The following is an 11,642-nucleotide window of genomic DNA, read 5'->3' as shown; positions in this document are numbered from 1 at the left end:
ATTAATAAAACTTCAAATACCTGTGATGATATATACCAAACAACATTAGTAATTAGATGAACTCTCAGTATGTAGAATTGATAACCAAGCTGGAGTGAAATCAGGTGCTCAAAAAGAAGGGTATTGTGACCTTCAGCACAACAATAACGCTCAAAAATGGACTCGAACCTTAGACTTAACCCATTTCCTTGTCTCACATGTCGTCATGACATTAGTAATATAAGGGACCAAAAGTCATGGTTGAAAATGAAATGTGATTGTATAACAGCAACTGTATAGCCCCGCCTAACAACACTTACATTATGTATAAGTATCTCAACAAACACGATTCGTTCGGGATCACTATTCTAATTTCGGATCGAATTGAAACTTGCAAATGTTTATATCAAGTATAACGAGCCGTCGTCCAGAATACAACCACGAAATAGAAAATTAAGTTTCAGTTGAACGCATTACAACGACAAGGGCATGGACTTAAAAAGTTCATGAACAACAGAATTTGAGCGAATGAAATACACAACGACTCTAAATGGTTTGTAAGAAGGGTGGAGATCAAGATTTATTTGGAGTACTCTTTTTACTAGTTACTAGGAAAGTGTCAATTGGATTAACACGACCACCCTTTAAGCTACAAGTATATACCTGTTTTACCTGTATTGTCTTATTGCTTGTAAACACTATTTATTACCTAGCAGTAAGCAATACCTTTGTGTACCTTAAAGAGCTTCATAAAACATCCTCTATTTATAATATGTCATTGGCTTTGATACAATGTCCTTTGATATTGTATTACTATGACCAGTAATGAAAATGTATATGAAAAATCCATGAAAAAACAGCAGCATAAAATAGCAGCTAAATTGGCATGATTCTTAGCCAGCATATATCCCAAACAAATGGTTCAAGAACTTGGTAAGAGTCAGCAAGTTGGGACAAGATTTCTTGGTTAAGATTTACAATAAATGGCCAGGTGAAAACATCAAAAGAGCCCCTCATGGTGTCATTCAAATAACAATGCATACCATGGTATACAAATACCACTTACTGATGACTGTTACAGTTTGAATTTGAAGAAATTAGGTCAGAGAAAAACGTAAGTTGGTGAAGCGATACACTATCTATGAATGGGACTAAATCAAGTAGGTTGGTATGAATTATAAAGCGTGGGAAGTGGATATGATAACTGATATACTAAACTTACTATCACATACCTAGCCTTTATTATAAATACCTATAGTGTTAGTTAAGGGTGGGAAAAATAATATTGACATTCTCACTGTGAAAATAGCTACTATAATAATAATAATATACATTGGTATAACTTACATTGCTGTTTGAATTTTACTACAACTATCATATCATTTATTTGATGAATGCCAAGTACAGACCGGCCGGACATTCTAACCCTTCCATAGTTTTAGTCCCTGACATACCCTTTGAAAGTTGTATACATGTATTATTATATGGATCAGGGTTACAATTCGATCAGGTATTATCCGTTTAACCTGATGCCAATCTGAGACTGCGCTTGTCACCTCTTCACTTCTGTATGCCGTTTCAAGTATTTCATATAACCATTAGTGCTGTCTTGGTATCTTACAGATACCTTTGCCTTGCTAATAATCTTAGTTCCAGTTCTTTTTGTATCATAATGTAGGTGTACCATCACCGGCAATCTGGTTTTTTCCATTTATCAGCAACTTTCTCGTTTCTACATTAGCCTTTCTGTACTACTTTTACCTCACAGAAATCTGTAATTAATAATACCAATTAGTATCTCGTCTAATCGCAAACTGTCTTATGCACATGCATCAATTGCTTTATATATGTGTTTCGTCCGTAAGCTGCCAAGCTAATTAACTTGAGAATGTCTTCTGTTAAAATAAGTAATTCGTGCATTCATGCCGAATATTTTGAGAAGACGATACAGCTGATGGTAATGGCGATTGATTGGCGTGCCAGACGAAGGTCAGTGACTGAAGGCTGTAGCGTCAAGGTTGAAAGCCTAGGTCAATGAATATTTCCTCGTTTACTGATACGAAGATGCTTCTAACTATGACGAGAGTTCATCCGAGGTTACTACTATTGTCTGGTCAAACTTGCTTTCCGACGACTATCTAGACCCCATGGTTTCTATTAATAGAACTGTCTGTTAAATATGATGCTTGTATTAGTGTCACATCACTCTTGACTTGTCAATAGTTCTCTTACTCATCGTCTCCCATCATCTTGGATTAAAAACATTGACGTCTAATGATCAAATATGGTCTAATTAGAAAAATCTGTATGGTTCAATACTATATACAATTTAAGAGACTCTGTTGAAATGAAGTACATGTATATTGATATCAATCACCTCGGTTCAATCAATTCATTAACAACGAGAGCTTGACCATCACTTACAACCGGAAGTCCTGACACTTTATCATTCACATCCGGTTAACATCAATTCTCATAATGCACAGTCAAATTTCACAAGCGATTTTCCTCATTGCTGACATTATACAGTGGAGATTTTAACACATTCCATGGTTTATTCATGACCATATTTGCCCTCGTGGTAACCTATTAGAAAATTTACGATTCTATTATTCATTTCATTCATATTTGACTGCATTGATAATACTATAGTACATTAAGGAGAATATATCATTCACAGGGAATTTGGCCAGATATAGTTATGCATTAAAGGAGTTTAGTGGGGTAAATCGTTTTGTCACCATGGCTGAATGTTTGCCCTTTGTTCTTGGTTTCCCTCATTTGATGAGATGAGTTTCATAATTGATGAATAATCTCAAGATGGCAAGCATCAAGCTATTTTATTTGTTATTGTTGCAAAGTTTGCATATTATTTGGTATACTTGATAATACGGAGATGCGAGTTTCACAACTCTGAAATTAGTGATGTATAATTTTCAGCTGTCTTAAGTTTCTAGGCTTTCCTAGAATAGCTCAATAATAAATTGTTTCAAGATTTTTCGCACATATGTGACATCGTGTTTTCATAACTTTTTAACACACGGTGCTTTTTGCAAACTTATTACATTATTACTTAAACTCTATTACATACCATGTCCGTTATGATATATACTATTCCTGTCAGGTGAGATAATTAGATAAAATGATAGGTAAGTCTGTAGAATCACATGGCAATCCAATGTGACGACACAAATTGATTGAACGATAAAAAATCATCCTGCGTTATAAAGCTTAAAAGTGACGACGTTTCCTGTCTATATAACTTAATCATTCAGTAGGCAGACTGTCGTCACATTTCTTGTACACGTGTACATATGTTGTAAACAGAATTATCACGATACTTCCAGAAATAATTAATTACAAACTGTCGTGTTTTCTTATTTATTTACTTAATACTGATATAATACTGTCTCTAATAATATCACGAAATGCTCAAAATGACCTGGAAATAGGATTTCAAAACATCCGTTACCATGCCACAACATTACAATGAACATTATTCAAGGATTTACCATCTGTTCACTTACAAATTGATAATTTACGTCAAAACAAATAATGACCCAATATAAATGGTAGAGTGGTTGAAAGGTAACAAATTACTATTCAACAATATTTATGTTTATAATCCCATGGGCAGTAGATTCATTAAGCCTACACGCGAATGAATATTATAGAAGAATTAATTCTGCTTGATGGTATTTGGCGATTGATGGTCAATGCTTGATTTTGGTATGGTTGTGATATAATTATGTTACAAAAGAGACTCTGTTGCTCACCAAACAAATCAAAATAATAAAACTCCTTTGAAAGAAAATTCTATAGGGATTCAACGTGTATTATCCAAGTTCCATGGAAAAAAATCAAGGAAATGTTATAAACATACAAACTGACTTAATAATAATAGTAATCATTCGAATCTTGTTTATTCCGATCAAATAATGATGAAAAGACTTGACCCAATTCCAAGGATAAGAAACCAAATAAAATTCTATTGATGATTCAGTGTCAGTTTTCAGTTCTCGTCAAAACCTAGTGGACACAGTAAACATACTACCATTATATTAGCTTCCTCTTAGTCCAGAGCAGGTTCAGTAAATAGAACACCCTGACCTATTTCCTGATAATCACAGAGTAAAAATATCAATCTATAAACACGTCTGTCTTGACCTATAAAAGAATTCGGTCAGTTTGGACTCACTATCAGGAATAAAGAATAAAGATTTTATTCCATAAACAAAGGAATTTATCACTGATCACATAAGAATACCTTTCAAACACACTGTCGGTAAATATAGACATGTTTACACTATTATGATATAAATATAGGGAAATATCGGTGAATAATAATAAAATATTAGGTAATATCAGTTTATATAAATATTATTATAAAACTTTTACATTTTAAATTCCATTATTTCTTCAAATAAAAATAAAACTCATCTATATTATCATACACTTAACTTAAATAAATTTAAACTATTTGAAATATTAATACGACCAAGAAAATGGTAAATCTGAAAATAAATTTCGAAAATTGTTATACATCTATATATATGAAATGTCCTGAATTGTTCAAACCCACAGCTATGTTATATATTATAATTATAGATGATTTGATTTGTTAATCTAGGCCACCGTGACCTACATCATAACTACTGATAGTCTATTTTTAGTTTCATTGTTTCATTATATAAGTTACATTCGGACTATTTATTAGATTGGACATGTCTTTTTTGAAAGCGTCCATAACATCAAAACCTATGGAAGTCTTTTGGAGAACAATGACCAAACCAGCTTTAATAAATACTTTTTGATAACCAATGGGAAGGCAGAAAACAGGGTCTACCAGCTGCAAAGTAGACATGGGCTTGGTATTATAAAGAAACATAATCAAGAGCATCTTTGCTAGTTTGACTTCAGAAAGACCTTCGATCACTTCGCACCGAGTAAGTGAACTTAACGGGTGAAAAACTTGAGAGGCCTTATCATGTCACTACAGCATGCTGGTTTCACAGCCCTTAGTCGTATCTGCCCTTGAGATTATCTCCACCTCTATTCAAATGATTCAGCGTGGGTTTCGTCTGGTTAAATTTGAAATAGTTGTCTGTCCAGCTGTTTGGTAGCTTGTAGCTATATTTGGTGGGTGAAGGAGCGACGTGGTGTCTTGTTTCTCCCCTAATGATATTTTAATATATACATTACTTTAAGATATAATTTCACTACCATAATAGATTATCACAATTTAACCTTGGCCATCTGGTTTTCAATATCATTTAGAAATCTAGAATAACTTACTGGCATTTTTAACCCAAACAAAATACCTTTTATGGAGTAATTTTACCCCCAACCGTGGTGTTGTCTAGTGAAGTTGTACCATTGTTAATGAATCAGGGTTGTTCTTTTTACACAAAACTAACCCAATGTAGTAATATAAGGTAATTTGGAATTGACTATTGACAGGAGCCTAGCGTTGCATGTCTGTCTATCCGATTTCCATAAGCAATGTTTGAAATAATTGTCAACGCCAACGTAAAAAAGACAAGGAAGCACTGTCAATTCACCATTTTCTTGAATTTATATGGAGAAAACAATGTGACATTATTTGTGAAATGAAATATGAGCCATTTATTCCCAGTATGAATATTTTTTCCAATTCCACCATTCAATTTTCCAGCTGGTTTTGATTTCAGTCCCCTATCGAGTGTTTCCGGAGAACTGGGTTAATAAGGCTTATCGACCTATTTTCAACGAATCCTTGTCCAAATTTCATTATCTTAATGGGAAATTTCGATTATAAATAATGCCAGTAAAGGCTCTATTGACATTACAAAGTAAATTGATGGCCTCCCTATTATGCACACGCGTGTGTTTTTATTTGACCTAATTCTAACATGACCTAAATTGATTCTCTCTGTTTTCAGAACTGGGTCACGTTTTGTGTTTCTGGTCAGCAATGAATCATGTTCAGCTGGAATAATTTGGTCACTAGGTAAAGAAACAATTGGAAAACATACACCCTATGAGTTGTGAGTATTTGACCAATCTCAACCTTGGTTTAATGAAAGAAACCTAGGGTAAAATTACCATCTTATTCTGAAAAAAAACTTGTCGTTGGATATAAATATGGCGAGCGCCTAAATTGCAGCTTGTAAAGACCATCTATGTAAAATTTTAAAGAATCTTGAAGCATGATTAAGGAGTCTATATTAGAAAAGCAAATACCTGAAATATCTCAGATCACCCTGACAGTAAACTTTACATAATTTGTTTCAGTGAAATGACCATTCGGAGTGTCCGAACCACGTGTTGGTTATCTTGTGCAAATAAAGTAGTAGGTCGATGTGGCCGAAATACCATTCTACTACAATTACTACCATGATAAGTAGTGGTCAGTTAAACCTAACAACACCTTAATACTTGGTCACTTGACCTCTTATCAGGTTACTACCAAGTACAAACATACTGACCCTATTTAGTATTTATTATCAACAGAACTGGGGTAAGTTCCAGGTGGGGGTTATCAGGTACCGTTACAGACAACTTTCATTTGTGCCTAAAACATTTAACAATTGTTGTCAGAATTTGTATGTCGTAGTTGACCTTATTTCTTGATCATTTCATCAATTCAGAACGTTTCTTAAATTTGAAATACAGGTGTGTATTTCACTATTTCAAGTTTGACTGCAATCAAAGCATTCAATCCTTGTAACTAGTTAAAAACTGGCAAAAGTTCAACTGGATGGGTCGGTATATAGTGTATTGTTACTTTCACCCCCGCATTTCATATATTATTTATGAGCTGATATACGATTGAGTGATCTGAAGAAACCTTTGTTACATCTGTATGGTGTCTCTTCAATCCCTTGAACGTCAAATTTATGATTCAACCCTGCAACAGGTTATCCTATGAATATTTTAAATGAAATGTCAAGAGGTTTCTAACGTTGGTATGTGAGTAAGAGACTTCACAGTTTCGAAAATGTCTGAAATTTCGTTCGATATCACTCGCTTTTAAACAGGGGCACTGCAATGACTTAAACAAAAACTGTGATCTACCGGTTGCCCACACAATTACCACATACGACCTTTCCTTTCCTTGCACATATTTCAAAACAACTATTCTCCAATTATAACAGATTTGTAACACATTTATTAATCATATCAATATTTATTAACCCTTACTGACCACATTGTGACAGAAATAGGTCAAGACCAACCGTTATCTAGGTCACCATCTGGGTTCGAATACATAAGTAAACATTTTCCATAATAATTGAATTTCTAATGGTTAAAATATATAAGGTAACACGTACTAGAGCAACAAAAATTATCAAAATAGAGTGAATGGGGTACTATATTTACTGCAGTGAGTGGAATTTAGTTTTATTGCAGATTCTATATTTACAGCGGTCAGGGGTTTCTTAAGTACAGGTAATGAAACCAGACTACAACAGTCATATAATTCTAGATTTACTGCAGTCAGAGCATTGTAGATGTCTTGTAGTCAGGTAGTTTTCGATACTGTAGTTTACTGGATTGCATATACACACTACTGTCAAAGGAATGCACAGTATGAACTTAACAATATAGGGTGGATCAAAATAACAACACACATCATCTTTTTATGTGATCATTGAAAGCAACCATGCAATAAAAAGCAAATAAAATACCACCCGTATAGTATATAATACATAAATAGCCCATGAAACTGTAAGTTTACTGCGTTCAAGAACAATAATGGCCATTTATATATATATCAACTTGTCTCGATGGCAACAAGCCTGAAAGGTCATCAGCTTCTGTTAATCTGAACAACATAATCACCCCCCACCGCCCAATCCTTTCGTAAGGACTGAGTATAGGGTTTTTCAATTGACAGAAGTGTTTCTGAACCCAAAATATTCTTCTTGCTAGAAGAGTAGAAGAAGGTCATCAAAACAAACTCTGAAGGACCCATTTCTACCAGTTATGAAACTTACATGCATTAATTCCAGTTTTTTAGGTACTGATTGCATGTTTCTTTTCAGATAAACCTCCATTAGACAGTTGATATCTGTAACTAAGATGGTATCGGACAAGGATTTATAGATAACATGCAAATCATTTATGTAGATAAATCAGTCTCTCTTTCGTAAATTATCAGCAAGGCTGTGTTAATGGTCATAATTCACTAGCACGGGTAAACATCATTGGGAGTTATGCATAACAAAGTGAGACATCATTGGTGTCTGATGATCAGTTGCAGATCCCCAGCGAGATTACATATACAAAATGGCTTGTGGAACTAAAAACATTATCCTTATCGTCCAACATAACCACCGTCCTAATATTTGCTCAACAATAATAATAAATCTTTGATCTGTGAAGCATGTCTTAAAGAAGATATAAAACGATGGAAAGCTTTGATAGGTATATTTTTATGAATATAACATCTGTTTGGTCACTTGAAAACGAGAAGATGATGATATATTGAGAGTTAAAACATGCTTTTCATCTCCTGGATAGTTTGAAGGGTCAGTTTTGGGTGAATATCTGGTTTATGGAACTCGTTTTATCGCCTCATAAATGCTACTGTAATTTGTATACATTTACATCAATAACACCTTTTCGCATAGATGAAGAGCTCATATAGACTGTAACTGAAACTAAAGACAAAGACAGGACGAGACGATCTTCTTTTCCAGCACAAACAAACAAAATATATGTATATATGTAAACTGCAGCTTCTTTTTAAACTTATTTCCTGTCATTAGGATCGGTAGTACTTGGTTTATCTATTATACTGCATAGCATTGACCAAATTCCCGACACTTTCAGTTAAACTGAAGTGAATCTACAAGTTATATCGTGTATTTTTGTCTTCAGATGATCTTAATTTCAGAAGATAATTGAAATTTGCTTTCAGCAATACCCTGAAAAATATTCTTTATCAACATAGAAATCAAGATTAACTCGAATAATTAGTTTTCAACTTTTTTATTATACGAAATGTTTACAAGGCGTAGAAAAAAATTAATAGCAAATTATTCTTCTTTGAATGAAATAGACAATGAAAATATGATTAGATCATAGCTATATGTTAAGCGTTGTATGGTTTTAAAAACTTTCAGCTTCGGTCATTACTACAAACGTACGGAAACGAAACACAACTATACTACTATTATTACTTTGTCAGTCTACCAGACTGAAAAATTGATAGCATCACAAGCCGAAAGATGGTTGTGTGGTTGATTTTTGTCTACATAAACAAGACACTGCTCTTCCGAATCCTTTTACTGAGAAGGTTGAATGAAAAGGGTTTCCCATCAGAATACAAGATAAACATTTTTGCTTTTAACAGCTAACTTTCTTATAAGTATGCTGAATTTTACTAAAAGAATATCGAATAGTAACATTTAAAGCAGGTGGCACATAGTGGAAATCTACGTAAATCTACACACCAAGACAGGCAAATATTTCACCATGGTTGGAAAAAGCACAAACATCAATACTTTTACACTTTCACAAGATTTTTAAAAAAAATTCTGAGAGAATATATCGACTGATAGATATGATTATTGTCTTATAGCAGCACAATACATATAGATGTTTCATTATGCATTTGAGGATGATGCACATATACTCCTATGATTTAATGACGATACAATTTTAGATCTTGCATATTACTTATTATTGTTATGTCTGAAATGATATGAAATGCATAGGTTTAAAGGTATTTTGGCATTATGAAGTTCACAACATTCAGATAAACAAATGGTTATGTGCCATATCATCATTGCTAACTTTACAGCAATTATTGAGACAATTTTGAAAATTTGTAGATTGTACACGTAAAAATGCATGGAACACATATTTTAAGAATAGTCCTTCCTATTTGTAGACTTGGATCGTTTCATTGGATCGCAACTCATTTTCTATAATATGGAAATTGTTGCTGAGGCTATAATAGGTCCATAATAGTTACTAGTTAGCTTAGCACTGCTGAAAATATAATGGGGAGTGTCGAAAACAAAATCCTGATGGTAATTTAAACCATGGGCTTGTGTGCATATTTGATTTAAGAATCATATTCAAAGTTCTTAAATACCAAGAAAGTTGCATACTCTCACAGATATACAATAGACCACACAAATCTACCCTCAGAGAGGAACATCCAACTTTACACTAGGGATACATCATCTTGATAAGGCAAGTCAAACCAAATAATAAGCATAAAAAGCAACATAGGATAGTAAACACTAAGCAAATAAAAATTGCAAAAGAAATATTTGTGTAAAATATTTTAATGAGATTCAATATCAGATATGTACAATATTTTGTTTTATTGATGTAGTGTTTTACCAGTTATTTCTACTGGATGTAAGGAGTTCATTTCAATGTTAATATTTGTGATTTGGTTCAATACTACCAAAATTATCTTCTAAAAAAGATGCTCGTTTCTGTAACTGGTATAATATCAACTTTGAAATGAACCCTTTCATTGATTATGAAAAACAGTCATGCAGCTCAATTTGAAGATATCAAACAAGAGAACAGTTACCCACAATAATAATAATGATGATAAATTTAACACATACATCAAATATAACAGTGACTAGATCCCAAATAGTATCTATTGGGAACAATCTAAAATCTCTAATAGTTCAGCAACAAGTTCTCAATGGACAAAATCATTCTTGATATTGGCATGGTTATATTAAATAGTTCACAGTATGGTAATGATTCATTTTGAATTGCATTGTAGTTTGACATAAAGATTATAATTTAAAGGAAGTTGGTGGGCGAGTGAGTGAACTTGTTACTAAACTATTATATAGACAACTATATTTACAAAGACATTACTTCATCACTGAGCCAGGTTAAGCCTAGTTTAATCCTAATCCAGGTTAAGCATAGTTTAATCCTGATAACAGCTTCTATATATCTATAGATATGAAATAAGTCAGATTTATTTTTTGAGGTATATTAACAGTTATTTTGATCACTGGATACTTTATAACAAATTTAAATTATATCATTCTATTTCTATTTACATCAAAAATCATAGGTGGATTTTATTTTCATTAATCAGCAAAATTAAGTGAATTCGTTTCAATTGGATTATTTCCTTCATATTTCAAAATGTGGTAACAATTTAACAGGAAGTTATAAAAAAATTCATTAAAACATGAAGTCAATTTAACAATAGGTTTGGAACAATAGTGAAATTCATTTGAACAATTTTAAACCATAAATCTGTTTGAGACGAGTCCCATTGAAGTTCATTATAAATTAGCCATTTGTAATGTTTCTGTTGTTGTTTGTAATTCAATGATGAAACAATGTCAAGTGACTAAAAGGGAGAAGGAAACATGCAGAATATAATAACATATTTACTATATATAATAACATTTAAACAATGAAAACCAACAATAGGACTATAAAGATAATAAATTACTTATTGAAAGAGGTTGACTTATACACTAACTAATTTCATATTAGTCAATGGTTTTATAAAATGAACACTGTAAATATATTTTATATTGTTCAAGACCAGAGTGTTTTATATGATTCACCAGATTATCAGGCAATATTTAACTTGGTGCCAAGGTGCCAGGGGGCTCACCCTAAACTAGGTATGATGTTCGCAGATTCTGTCAAATGTCAAGGTTTTACTCACACTA

Source organism: Lottia gigantea (genome assembly GCF_000327385.1).
Source record: "Lottia gigantea unplaced genomic scaffold LOTGIsca_5, whole genome shotgun sequence".
NCBI classification, from domain to species: domain Eukaryota; kingdom Metazoa; phylum Mollusca; class Gastropoda; family Lottiidae; genus Lottia; species Lottia gigantea.
Note: the sequence above shows the minus strand (reverse complement) of the source record.